This window comes from Gorilla gorilla, chromosome 1 (assembly GCF_029281585.2).
Source record: "Gorilla gorilla gorilla isolate KB3781 chromosome 1, NHGRI_mGorGor1-v2.1_pri, whole genome shotgun sequence".
In the NCBI taxonomy this organism is placed as follows: domain Eukaryota; kingdom Metazoa; phylum Chordata; class Mammalia; order Primates; family Hominidae; genus Gorilla; species Gorilla gorilla.
In genome coordinates this window covers 125,532,691-125,547,912 of record NC_073224.2, presented here as the reverse complement: position 1 = coordinate 125,547,912, position 15,222 = coordinate 125,532,691, and the positions used below count along the sequence as shown (strand labels likewise).

Below are 15,222 nucleotides of genomic sequence, written 5' to 3'. Positions count from 1 at the left end.
ACTCCAGCCTGGGTGACAGAGCGAGACTCCGTCTCAAAAAAAAAAAAAAGAACCCAGAACACATAGTATAAGGTCATGTATGAAGTAATGGGATAAAAGCATGACAATGAGAAACTGCTTAAAGGGGATCCTTTTCATGTGGGACAGAAGATCAGAGAACTCCTAAGACAAGGGGCGGGCTCACATCATTCCTTGGGGACATCTAAGAGTCAGGACTGAATGAAAGATCATTGGTGAGGTCATTTAAAAATAAATGTGGCCCTTTCCCCTGGCTGGCAGCGCAGAGGCCGCAGGATGCCTGGAGTTACTGTAAAAGATGTGGACCAGCAGGAGTTTGTCAGAGCTCTGGCAGCCTTTCTCAAAAAGTCTGGGCAGCTGAAAGTCCCTAACTGGGTGGCCAAGCATAAAGAGCTTGCTCCCTGTGATGAGAACTGGTTCTACACACGAGCTGCTTCCACAGCACGGCACCTGTACCTCTGGGGTGGCGCTGGGGTTGGCTCCATGACCAAGATCGATGGGGGACATCAAAGATGGCATCATGCCCAGCCACTTCAGTCGAGGCTCCAAGAGTGTGGCCCGCCAGGTCCTCCAAGCCCTGGAGGGGCTGAAAATGGTGGAAAAGGGCCAAGATGGGGGCCACAAACTGACACCTCAGGGACAGAGAGATGTGGACAGAATCACCAGAGAGGTGGCAGCTGACAACAAGAAGCATTAGAACAAACCATGCTAGGTTAATAAATTGCCTCATTCGTAAAAATAAATAAAATAAAATAAAAATAAATAAATAAATGTGGAGGGCAGAATTTATCCATTATTATCTCTTGTGAAGGAGACAAAAGCCACAGTATTCAAAATATATTTATAAGAATCTAGAACCTGTGTAACTTCCCTAGGTTTGTTGTTTTTGTTGCCCTGGTCTAATTATCCAGGGTGAAAAGCTCTTGAATGTTTGTCTGGGGTAACAAAGAGAAGGGGGGAGGGTTTGGGAGGGAGGAATTGCCCCACTCCAAATCTGCCTCAGGGATAAGCTACCAGAAGAGGAAAGTAGGCCTTGGAACTCGCTGAGGGAATCAAGTTGAAGACAGAACCTGACTGGGCCTGAGACAGACCCCCGGGCTAAGAGTTGAAAGGCCACTGCACAGTGTGTTGAATAAAGTGAGCCAGGTTCAATCGTTTCCTGAGGCACAGGCATATCTGCAGCCTTCCAAATCTGTCTTCTCCGGGAGAATCTTCCCCTTGTCAGAGCTGGTATCTCACAGGTGAAAATGTGAAGTAATCTCTAACAGCTCTGGGAGGTGAATGCCCAGCAAAGTATTTATCCTCAAACAGCCCCCTCCTGGCACATTTGTCTGGCTATGTATTTCTGTAATTAATTGATGTTGTTCAGTTAAGATCTATTAAATTCTTGTCTGAAAATAAACGTCATCTGGAACTCCATGTGTTAAAACAATAAAAGCAGTGCTGTTCCAGTTAAGGTGGGAAAGGGAGAGGGGTGCTGAGTCCCGCTTCCCCTCAGCTTTGCCTCATCCACCCACCCCACTTAGTATCCCCAAGGCCTTTCCCAGGAGCCCTAGCATTCTGAAACTCATAGCTTGAAAACAACAGATTGAGGATATTATAGCACCTGCTACATCGTTTTATAATAATCTGCTATTTGTGATTACTTATGCCACTGTTTTCTTCCACTACTGCAAATAAACAGATTCATCTTCCTCAGATACCATCTCATCATGTACTTAAAGACTCTAGGAAGATTCTGGTTCTCAAAAGTTCAAGTCAGAGGGGCTTAAAGATGGCTGGTACTTGCCTCCTCCACAAAGAAGAACCTAAATAGTGAGTAGATAGTCACATTTCAAATAGGTCATCCAAAAAAGAACACTGGAATTCATTGGAGAAGTGTCAGGAAACACCTAAGGCAAGGAATAAAAGGGAAGCAAGGCAGCCTACTCAGCCAGGACCAGCTAGGAGTCTGTAGAGACTCCCCATTGTGGGGAAAAGGGAAGTGAGAGATGCCTCGTGGTCCACATTCTCACCGTGGACTCCTGCAGTCCCAGCCATGCGTGGACTCCTGCAGTCCTAGCCATGGTAGAGCCCCTGACCCACAGGGGCCCTGAGACGAAAACAGAGAGCTTCCTGGAGACCACACAATGGTACTGCCCCAGAGAGGGAGTTCACACTGGATCCCACACATCCCCAAGGCATCAGCAGCTCCTGTGTAAGGTGCTATTTTGAGAGCCCAACACCATGCGAACGGCACTCTCCCTGGGACCCAGCAGTGCCTGCATCTCCATGGCCCTGGCGCCCACTGAGATTCCCCACCTGCAGCTACCACCACAGCTAGCGGCTGCCACTGAGGCTGAAGTGCAGGCCACTAACCCCACTCCCTCCAGAAGCAGAGCCACTGCACATTTTCACACACCCAGACAGAATCCTCTGCACATAGCTGTTGTTACTATGCTGCTGGGGCTACAGTGTGAGTGAAAGGGCTGCTGCCATTAGGTCTGAAGCATAAACCAAGCTCACCTACATATAACTGCTGCCACTGAAAGCAACTTCACCCTCTCTAGGAGCAGGGCCATAATGCAGTTGCTGCCGCCACAACCCTAAGCATTCTGCTGGGGGCCTGGGGATCACTCTGTTTCTGCCTACCACAGCCAGTGCCAGTATGCACCATTGTTGTGGGGAGCTGACTACAAGCCTGCTCAGGCTGGCTTTCCCCTAATCCATGCCAGAGCATATAGTCTGTGGGCCTGAGGTTCATCCAGCCCAGTCCACTAGTGTCAGCACCTGAAAACTCCTCCTGGGGGCCTGAGGTCGGCCCCACCCACCCTTCCACTACCACCGCAGCTGGCACCTACTTGCACACAACACCTGCAGACCTGGAGACTAGACGGCCCAGCCCATTGCAGCCACTGCCAACACCACTGCATACTGCTTGGGACCCAGAGAATTGTCTCACCACTGCCACTGCCATCACTCACAACATGCCTACTGTCCAGGTTCCTGAGAAGCTGCCCACCTGCCAGCCAACCACTGCCACCAGCATATGAACAAGCCACCTGGAAGCCCAAGAATCAGCATGCTTGGACCTGCTAACACTGGTGCCAGCATATGCCACCCTCGGGCTTAAGGACAGACACACTCAGCCTACCACTGTCACCATTAGGTCCCAAAGACTGGCCCACCTGGTGTCCCAGTCCCCAGCAATACTTCACCACAGCCTCCACTAATGACCTCATCCTAAGCCACTGAAGAAATCACAGACATCACTAACATTGCCTATAGCCATAGAAATCATACAGAGACTACATTACTGTACACACCCAGAATCAAGGCCAAAGTTTCCTACACAAACAATACCATAGATACATCTTCAGGAAAAAGTCCTCCCCTATGAAAGCAAATTCAAAAACTGGAAGAAGCAACTGTTACACCAAATGCACAGATGTCAATATAAGTACACAGGAAACATGAAACAGCAAGAAAGTATGACACTTCCAAAGGAACATAATAATTCTCCAGTAACATATCTAAGTAAAAAAAGAAATTCATAAAATCCTTAAAAAAGAATTCAAAATATTGATTTTTAAAGAGGCTCAGTGAGATACAAGAGAATCCTGAAAAATCCAAAGAAATCAGAAAAACAATTCAAGGTATGAATGAGAAATTTACCAAAGAGATAGTTATCATAAAAACAATCAACCAGAAATTATGAAACTACAGAATTCATTGAATGAAATAGAAACTACAGTTGAAAACTTCAACAATAGACTACATCAAGGAGAAGAAAAGAGCTTCAAATTTGAAGACAGGTCTTTTGAAATAAACCAGTCAGACAAAAATAAAGAAAAAAGAATTTTAAAACATGAGCAAAGCTTATGTGACATATAGGACACCATAAGGTGACCAAATATTCAAAATTTCAGAGTCCTAGAAGGTGAAGACAAAATGAAAGTTATTTAACAAAATAATAGATGAAAACTGTCCAAGTCTAGCAAGAAAGCCAAACATCCAGATACAAGAGGCTGAAAAATTCCCAAATAGATACAATGCAAAAAGGTATTCTCCACAGCACATTACAGTTAAACTGGCAAAAGTCAAAGACAATTCTAAAAACAGCAAAAGCATCTAGTCACTTGTTGGGAACAGGCCCCCCAAAATCTGGCCATAAACTGGCCCCAAAACTGGCCATAAACAAAATCTCTGCAGCACTGTGACATCTTCATGATGGCCATGACGTCCACACTGGAAGGGTGTGGGTTTACCGAAATGAGGGCAAGGAACACCTGGCCCACCCAGGGCAGAAAACCACTTAAAGGTGTTCTTAAACCACAAACAATAGCATGAGCGATCCGTGCCTTAAGGACATGCTCCTGCTGCAGACAACTAGCCAAACCCATCCCTTTATTTCGGCCCATCCCTTTGTTTCCCATAAGGAATACTTTTAGTTCACCTATAATCTATAGAAACAATGCTAATCACTGGCTTGCTGTTAATAAATATGTGGGTAAATCTCTGTTTGAGGCTCTCATCTCTGAAGGCTGTGAGACCCCTGGTTTCCCACTCCACACCTCTATATTTCTGTGTGTGTGTCTGTAATTCCTCTGTCGCTGCTGAGTTAGGGTCTCCCCAACTGAGCTGGTCTCGGCAGTCACTTATAAAGGAACTCCTATCAGACTAACAGCAGATTTTTGGCAAAAACCTTACAGTCCAGGAGAGAATGGGATGATATATTTAAAGTGCTGAAAGAAAAAAAAATGGTCAGTGAAGGATACTATAACCAGCACAGTTATCCTTCATTAGTGAAGGAGAAATAAAGTCTTTCCCAGACAAGCAAAAGTTTAGGGAATTCATCACAACTAGATCAGTCATACAAGAAATGCTTAAGAAATTCTACACTCAGTAGTGAAAGAAATACATCTACCATCATGAAAACACATACAGATATAAAACCCACAGATAGAGTAAACTCAAAAACAAGAAAAATACTCAAACATTATCACTATGGAAAACCACCAAACCACAGTGATAAACAATAAAAGAGAAATAAAGGAACAAAGGATACAAAAAATAACCAGAAATATATTAATAAAATGACAGAAATAAGTCCCCACATATCAGTAATAACCTTGAATGTAAATGAATTAAACTTTCCACTGAAAAAATATAGACTAACTGAATGGAGAAAAAAACATGACCCAACTAAATGCTGCCTAAAAGAAATTCATCTCACACATAGACACATGTAGACGAAAAGTAAAGGAATGAAAAAAGATATCCTATACAAATGGAAACCAAAAGCGAGCAGAAGTAGCTATACTTATATCAGATAAAACAGACTTTAAGTCAAAAACAGTCAATAAAGACAAAGAAGATCACTATATAATAATAAAGGAATCAGTTAAGCAAGAAGATATATAACAATTCTAAACATATATGCACCCAACACTGGAGCACCCAGATATAAATGCAAACATTAGATTTAAAGGGAGAGATAGATTCCAATACAATGATAGTTGGGGATTTCAACACTTCATTCTCAGCATTAAACAGATAATCTAGACAGACAATTAACAGGAAAAAAAATAATTTAAACTACATACTAGACCAAATGGACTGCCAGATATTTACAGAACATTTCCCCCAATAGCTACAGAATACATATTCTTCTCATCAGCACACAGAACATTCTTTCAGGATACATGATATATTAAGACACAAAACAAGTATCGAAAAATTTTTAAACATTAAAATTATATGAAGTGTCTTCTCAGACCACAGTGGAATAAAAGTAGAAATTAATAACAAGAGGAACTTTGGAAACTGAACAAATACATGGAAATTAAACAATATGCCCCTGAATGACAACTGGGCCAGGGAAGAAATAAAAAAATTTCTTGAAACAAATGAAAATAGAAACACACACAATATACCAAAACCTGTGGGATACAGCAAAAGCAATGCTAAGAGGGAAGTTCATAGCAAATAGGTGCCTACAGCAAATAAGTAGAAAGACTTCAAATAAACAATTTTATGATGCACCTCAAGGAACTAGAAAAGCAAGGACAAACCAAATCCAAAATTAGCAGAAGGAAATAAATAATAAAGATCAAAGCAGAACTAAACACAATAGAGACTAAAAAGAAAAAAAAAACCCCAAAACACCAAAGGATCAATGAAACAAAAGTTGTGTTTTTTAAAATATAAACAAAATTGATAAATCACTTGCTGGACTAACCGAGAAAAAAGACAGAAGACCCAAATAAACAAAATCAGAAATGAAAAAGAAGACATTACAACTGATAAGACAGAAATACAAAAGATAATCAGAGACTTTATGAATAATGATACACTATCAAACTGGAAAAGCGAGAGTAAATGGACATATTCCTGGGACACATATAGCCTACCGAGATTGAATCAGAAATATTAAAAGAGAAACTTCAGCCGAATTAAATTTAAAGGAGTTTAATTGAACAATGAACGATTTGCAAATGAGGCAGCCTCCATAATCACAGCAGATTCAGGAGACTCCAAGGATGCCTTGTGGTCAGAACAAATTTATAGACAGAGCAGACACAGTGGCTCGTGCCTGTAATCCTAGCATTTTGGGAGGCCAAGGTGGGAGGATCATTTGAGGTCAGGAGATTGAGACCAGCCTGACCAACATGGTGAAACCCCATCTCTACTAAATATAAAAAAAAAAATTAGCTGGGCGTGGTGGTGGGCACCTGTAATCCCAGCTACTCAGGAGGCTGAGGCAGGAGAATCACTTGAACCCAGGAGGCGGAGGTTGCAGTGAGCTGAGATTGTGCCACTGCACTCCAGCCTGGGCAACAGAGCGAGACTATGTCTCGAACAAACAAAAAAACAAACAAAAAAACAAAAAAACCTTATAGACACAAAAAGGGAAATGACGTACAGAAATCGGAAGTGAGGTACAGAAACACCTGGATTGGTTAAAGATTGGTGTTTGCCTTATTTGAACACAGTATGAACACTTAGCAGTCTATGAGTGGTTGAAATATGGCCACTGGGATTGGCCAAAACTCAGCTATTGTTCCAGGCTCATACTCCTAAGTTAGGTTTTCGATCTTGTCTGCCTATTAAGCTAGGTTACAGTTCAACCATAAGGACTGAAATACAGAAGTACGGAGTCCTTCTCAGGCTATAGTTTGCTTTAACAGGAAGAAATAGAAAATCCTGAAAAGATTAATAACAAGTAATGAAGTCAAAGCAGTAATCAAAACTCTCTCAACAAAAGAAAAAGCCCTGGACTGAATGACTTCACTGCTGAATTCTACTAAACTTTAGAAAAGAAATTAACACCAATTCTCCAAACTATTTCAGAAAATTGAAAAGGAGAAGCCTCTCCCAACTAATTCTATGAATCCAGCATTACCCTGTTACCAAAACCAGACAAAGATGAAACAAAATAAAAGAAAGAAAGGACCCTCTGAGCCAATATATCTGATGAATACAGATGCAAAAATCCTCAACAAAACATTAGCAAATTGAATCCAAAAGCGCATTTTAAAAACCCACTATAACAAAGTGGGTTTTATCCCAGGCATGCAAGTATGGTTCAACAAATGCAAATCAATAAATGTGATACATCACATCAACAGAGTGAAGGACAAAAGCCATATGATCATCTCAATAGATGCAGAAAAAGCATTTGATAAAAATTCAACATCCTTTCATGATAAAAGCTCTCAACAAAATAGGCACAGAAGGAACATGCCGCAACAAATTAAAGGCCATATATGACAAACTCACAGCTAACATTATACAGAATGGGGAAAAGCTGAAGGCCTTTCCTCTAGGAACTGGAACAAGACGAAGATGCCCACTCTCACCACTCCTATTCAGCATAGGAGTGAAAGTCCTAGCCAGAGCAATCAGGCAAGAGAAAGAAATAAAAGACACCCAAATTGGAAGAGCGAAGTCAAATTGTCCTTCTTTTCTAAAGATATGATCTTATACCTAGAAAAACATAAAGACTCCATCAAAAAACTCTTAGATATGATAAATAAATTCAGTAAAGTTGCAGGATACAAAATCAACACACAAGAATCAGCAGCATTTCTATACAACATTAATGAACTAGCCAAGGAAGAAATCAAGAAGGCAATTCTATTCATGATAGCTACAAAAATAAATTTAAAAAAATACCTAGAAATACATTTAACCAAGAAAGCGAAAGATCTCTACAAGGAAAACTACAAAATACTGATGAAAGAAATTGAAAAGGATTGAGAAGAACAAGATAGCTGACTAGATGCAGCCAGGAAATGCCTCTCCCACTGAAAGAAACCAAAAATTGACTAATCCAACACATTTCAAACAGATCTTTTGAAAGAAAACACAGAAAGTCAATAGAGAGGCAACACAGACACTAAGGTTGAACAGGGTGGAAGCTGGGAATACTTCATAGAGTTGCTGAGCACCAGGACCAGCTCCTGGCCCTAAGCAGGTCCTAAGGAAGAGATTCAGCTACAAGAGATCCCATGACCCCAAAGACATTTTAATTTGCAGGGGAACTGCCTGGAAAGTAGGCAGAGGCAGAACTTGAACCTGTGCTAAGCCCAAAAGGTTTTGCATGGGGGACAACCGCAGCAAAATGTTACCATAGGTGTCCATCCTCCAAGGCTCTCCATTTTGCTCTGAGTGACTCTAGCCCTTGCTGACTGCCAGGCTGGGAGAGAGCAGAGCTGTCTTTCCTGCAGTACTAGGGTGCATCTGATCTGCACACCCCCCTATCCACTGGCTCCTCCTAAGGCCCCTGCCTGGCTGCTTGTGCAAGAGTGTGCACACAGCACACCCTCCACTGCCCCACCTGATTGATTTGCTGGTGGCCTGGGAAAGATTCAGCCTCCCCCATTCCTCAGCATAGCCAGTACTCAACTCCAAGGGGCCAAAGGACAAAGCCATGGGGCAGGTCCCAACTCCCCAGGGTTTGAGCACATAGCTCAGGGGTATCGAGCTCAGATCTGTGGCCTGAGCTCAAGCAGGTGAGGAGCCCCCACTCTCAGAACACCTCAGAAGAGTGAGGTGCAGGTTCATGTACTAGTGTGGGATTTGGGCATGCCTCCCTCCACAAAAATCAGTCTGGGAAGGGTGTACCCTGTTTAACAGCCCACAGCCTCTGCCCAAGGGAGCCCCTCAGCCCAGAACACCTAACAGCCCAGCAATCTGGGCACAGAAGGCTTGGAACAAAACTAGCTGTTTGGGCCTGCTATGGTGGCAGACACCGGAAGGAGATTCAGTCAGGCGAGCACAAGCTGGGTAGTCCCCACAGTTTTCTGCTGAGCAAAACCCCCCAGTCATGAGTCATGGGTGCTGCACCAGCTGTGCACCCATGACAACACTGCCCTGAGGATCCTCCAATCTTGACCCACTGCATCTACAGACCATCCGCAGACATACTCCATAACCCACTCTGACTATGTCAAACACAGAGGACCAGTGGATCTCGGGGGAGCTGTGGGTCTCCTGACAACCTAACCATTGATTCTGGCCACCCAAGGGAGGTGGGAGTGTAGCCTCCCAGGGGCCCTCTTGGGGCTAAGGAAATGCAGGCATGATGCCAATGATTAGAGGGTGCTCCTCCAAGGCCTAGGAGCAAACTTGGGGTCGTCTCTCACGCCTGACATCTCTCCCTCCACAAAGTACTGCTGTGAATGCCCTGAAATATAAAAGAGGCACATAGCTGAGTGACAGCCTATTTGCTGGCCCTTACTCTTAAGCTCCATCTACTGGAATGCAGCCTGAATTATACCACCAATCAAAAATTCCTTTAGCACACATTGACTGTGAAACCCAGTACAGGAATCTAGTCACAACTCAATAACCCATACAGAGCCTTGGCCCTCTGAAAACACCCAGAAATGAAGCCAATCAACTATACACAATACACACCACAGTCAAAGCCTCAAGAGAACAAAAGCATATAAAAACAAAAAGCCCCATCCAAATAACAGCAACTTCAAAAGGATAAACACCAGCTCTCTCAGATAAGGAAAAATCAACACAAGAACTCCAGCAATCAAGAAGAAGGAGTGTTTCCTTACCTCCAAATGGTTGTGCTGGCTCCCCAGCAATGAACCCTAACCAGATTGAAATGTGGCTGAATTGACAGATACAGAATTCAGAACCTGGATGGCAAAGAAACTCAGTGGTACTCAGGAGAAAGTTGAAACCCAATCCAATGAAGCCAATAAAGTGATACAAGAGTTGAAATAGCCATTTTAAGAAAGAACCAAACTGAACTTCTGGAATAGAAAAATTCACTATAGGAATTTCAAAATTCAGCTAGAGGCATGAACAACAGATTAGACCAAGCTGAGGAAAGAATCTCAGAGCTTGAGGACCAGTGCTTTGGATCAACCCAGTCAGACAAAAATAAAGTAAAAATACTTTTACAAAATGAACAAAACAACTGAGAAACATCAGATTATGTAAAGAGACCAAACCTACAACTCATTGGCATTTCTGAGAGAGAAAAAGAGAGAATAAGCAACTCAGAAAACGTTTGAGGATACGGTCCATGAAAATTTCCCTCCCCAGCCTTGCTAGAGAGGTTGACATGAACTTCAAGAAATTCAAAGAACGCTTGTGAAATACTATGCAAGATGACCATCCCTAAGACACATAGTCATTGTACCTTCCAATGTGAAAGAAAAATACCTTAGGCCAGGCGTGGTGGCTCACGCCTGTAAGCCCAGCACTTTGGGAGGCTGAGGCAGGCAGATCACGAGGTCAGGAGATCGAGACCATCCTGGGTAACACGGTGAAACCCCATCTCTACTAAAAATACAAAAAATTAGCCAGGCATGGTGGCGGGCGCCTGTAGTCCCAGCTACTCGGAAGGCTGAGGGAGGAGAATGGTGTGAACCTGGGAGGCAGAGCTTGCAGTGAGCCAAGATAGTGCCACTGCACTCCAGCCTGGGTGACAGAGTGAGACTCTGTCTCCAAAAAAAAAAAAAAAAAAAAAAAAATACCTTAAAGACAACTATAGAGAAGGGGCAGATCATGTACAAAAGGGAATGCTAACAGGCTAACAGCGAACTTCTCAGCAGAAACCTTGCAAGTCAAAAGAAATTGGGGGACTATTTTCAGCATCCTTAAAGAAAAGAAATTCCCATCAAGAATTTTATATTCTGCCAATCTAAGCTTCATAAGCAAAGGAGAAATAAAATCTTTTCCAGAGAAGCAAACATTAACAGAATTTTAGGTCTTTAAGGGAGTTCTAAACAAGGAAATGAAAGAATGATACCTACTACCACAAAGCACACTTAAATACATAGCCCATAGACCCTATAAAGCAATTAACTACACAATCAAGTTTACCAAACAACAGCTAACAGCATGATGACAGGATCAAAACCTCAAATATCAACATTAATATTGAATGTAAATGGTCTAAACACCCCACTTAAAAGGCACAGAGTGGCAAGTTGGATAAAAAAATAAGACTCAACTGTCTGCTGTTTTCAAGAGGGTGTCTCACATGTAATGACACTGGCAGGATCAAAGTAAAGGGATCTATCACGCAAACAGAAAACAAAAAATAACAGGGGTCACTATTCTTATATCATATAAAACAGACTTTAAATCAACAACAGTTAAAGAGACAAAGAAGGGCATTACATAATGATAAAAAGTTTAATTCAACAAGAAAATTTAACTATCCTCAGTGTATATGCACCCAACATTGGAGCACCCAGATTCATAAAACAAGTACTTCTAAACCTACAAAAAGACTTAGACAGTCAGATAATAATGGTGGGGAACTTCTACACCCCACTGACAGTATTAGACAGATCACTGAAGTAGAAAACTAACAAAGAAATTCTGGATTTAAACTCAACTCTTGATCAATTGGACCTAACAGACATCTATAGAATACTCCACCAACAACCACAGAATATACATTCTTCTCATATGCACATCACCCATACTCTAAGACTGACCACATGGTCAGCCATAAAGCAAGTCTCAATAAATTTTAAGAAATGTAAATCATACCGAGCATACTCTCAAACCATGGTAGAATAAAAATAGAAATCAATACCAAGAAGATATCTCAGAACCACACAATCACATGGAAATTAAACAACTTACTCCTGAATGACAGATACTGAAATCAAGGCAGAAATAAAAAAATCCTTGGAAATTAATAAAAACAGAGACATAACACACCAAAGTCACTGAGATGCAGTAAAAGTAGCGTTAAAAGGAAAGTTTATAGCACTAAATGACTACATCAAGAAGTTAGAAAGATCTCAGGTTAACAGTCTAATATTATACCTAGAGGAACTAGAAAACAAGAACAAACTAACCCCAAATCAAACAGAAGAAAAGACAGAACTAAATCAGAGCAGAACTGAATGAAACTGAGGTGAAAAAAATTCATACAAAGGACCAACAAAACCAAAAGTTTGTTTTTTGAAAGGATAAACAAGATTGATAGACCACCAGCTAGATTAACAACGAAAAAAAAGAGACGAGATTCAAATAAGCAAAATCAGAAATTACAAAGATGACATTACAACCAATCCCACAGAAATACAAAAGATCTTCAGAGACTATTTGAACACCTCTATGCAAACAATCTAGAAAATATAGAAGAAATGAATAAATTCCTGGAAATACACAACCTCCCAAGATTGAACCAGGAAGAAACTGGAACAGGCCGATATTGAGTTCCAAAATTGAAGCAGTAATAAAAAAACCTACCAACCAAAAAAAGCCCTGCACCAGATGGATTCACAGCTGAATTCTACCAGACATACAAAGAAGAGCTGGTACCAATCCTACAGAAACTATTCCAAAAAATCAAGGAGGAGGGACTCCTCCCTAACTCATTCTATCATCCTGATACCAAAATCTGGCAATGACACAATGAGAAAATAAAACTACAGGCCAATATCCCTGATGAACATAGATTCAAAAATCCTTAACAAAATACTAGCAAACCGAATCCAGCAGCACATCAAAAAGTTAATTCACCACAATCAAATAGGTTTTATTCCTGGGATGCAAGTTTGGTTCAATATACACAAATCAATAAATGTGATCCACCACATAAACAGAATTAAAAACAAAAACCATATGATCATCTCAATGGACACAAAAAGCTTTTGATAAGATCCAGCACCCTTTTATGATAAAAACTCTCAACAAACTAGGCACTGAAGGAACACACCACAAGATAATAAGAGCCATTTATGACAAAGCCATGGCCAACATCATACTGAATGCACAAAAGCTGGAAGCATTCCCCTTGAGAACTGGAACAAGACAAAGATGCCCACTCTCACCACATAGTACTGAAAGTCCTAACCAGACCAATCAGGCAAGAGAAAGAAATAAAAGGCATCCAACTAGGAAAAGAAATCCAACCCATCTCTCTTTACCGATGATATGATCTTATACCTAGAAAACCCTAAAGGCTCCACCAAAAGGCTCCTAGAACTAATAAACCTCTTCAGTAAAGTTTTAGGATACTTTAAATCAATGTACAAAAAAAATCAGTATTATTATTATTTTTTTGATGGAGTCTCACTCTGTCACCCAGGCTGGAGTGCAGTGGTGTGATCTTGGCTTACTGCAACCTCTGCCCCCCAGGTTCAGGTGATCCTCCTGCCTCAGCCTCCTGAGAAACTGAGATTAAAGGTGCCCACCACCATGCCCAGCTAATTTTTGTATTTTTTGTAGAGACAGGGTTTCGCCATGTTGGTCAAGCTGGTCTCAAACTCCCGACCTCAAGTGATTCACCCATCTTGGCCTCCTGAAGTGCCGAGATTACAGGCATGAGCCACTGCACCTGGCCTAAAAATCAGTAGTACTCTATATACCAATAATGTTTAAGCTAAGAGCCAAATCAAGAATGCAATCCCATTTACAATAGCCACAAAAAATACACCAAAATATATCTAGCCAAGGAGGTGAAAGATCTTTACAAAGAGAGCTATTAAACACTGCTGAAAGAAATCAGAGATGATACAAACAAATACAAAAACATTTCATGCTCATGGATTGGAAGAATCAAGATCATTAAAATGGTCATAGTGCCCAAAGCAATTTATAGATTCAACACCATCCCTATCAAACTACAATATCATTTTTCACAGAATTAGAAAAAAGTATTCTAACATTCACATGGAACCAAAAAAAGAGCCTGAATAGCCAAAGCAATCCAAAGCAAAAGGAACAAAGCCAGAGGCATCATATTACCTGACTTCAAGGTAATATACTACAAGGCTACAGTAACCAAAACAGCATGGTACTGATATGAAAACAGACACATAGACCAATGGAACAGAATAGAGAACCCAGAAATAAAGCTGCACACCTACAGCCATCAGCTCTTCAACAAAGTCAACAAAAATAAGCAATGGTGAAAGGACTCCCTATTCAATAAATGGTTTTGGGATAACTGGCTATCCATATGCAAAGAATGAAACTGGACCTCTACCCATCACCATATACAAAAATTAACTTATGATGGATTAAAGACTTAAATGTGAGACCTCAAACTATAAAAATCCTAGAAGGAAACCTGGGAAATATCCTTCTCAACACTGGTCTTGGCAAATAACGTATGGCTAAGTCCTCAAAAGCAATCGCAACAAAAACAAAAATTGATAAGTGGGACCTAGTTAAAGAGCATCTGCACAGCAAAAGAAACTTTCAACAGAGTAAACAGACAACCTACAAAATAGGAGAAATTATTTGCAAACTATGCACCCAACAAAAATCTAATATCCAGAATCTAATGGGAACTTAAACAAATCAACAAGCAAAAAGGAAATAACCCCACTGAAAAGTGGGCAAAGGACATGAACAGGCACTTCTTAAAAGAAGACATACACATGGCCAACAGACATATTAAAAAATGCTCATCATCACTAATCATCAGAGAAATTCAAATCAAAGCCGCAATGATATACCATCTCACATCAGTCAGAGTGGCTTTTATTAAAAAGTAAAAAAACAACAGATTTTGGTGGTGCTGCAGAGAAAAGGGAATGCTTGTACACTGTTGGTAGGAATGTAAATTAGTTCAGTCACTGTGGAAAGAAGTTTGGAGATTTCTCAAAGAATTAAAAATAGAACTATTATTCAATCCAGCAATCTCATTACTGGGTACATACCCAAGGGAAAATAAATAGTTCTACCAAAAAGACACATGCACGCATATGTTCACTGCAGACA

At 41.1% G+C, this 15,222-nt stretch overlaps 1 pseudogene; it reads left to right on the top strand.

Annotated features, from left to right (window-relative positions):
• The first annotated feature begins 215 nt into the window (after positions 1-215).
• On the top strand, positions 216-755 carry LOC134757280 (small ribosomal subunit protein eS19-like; annotated as a pseudogene).
• The last annotated feature ends 14,467 nt before the right edge of the window (positions 756-15,222 follow it).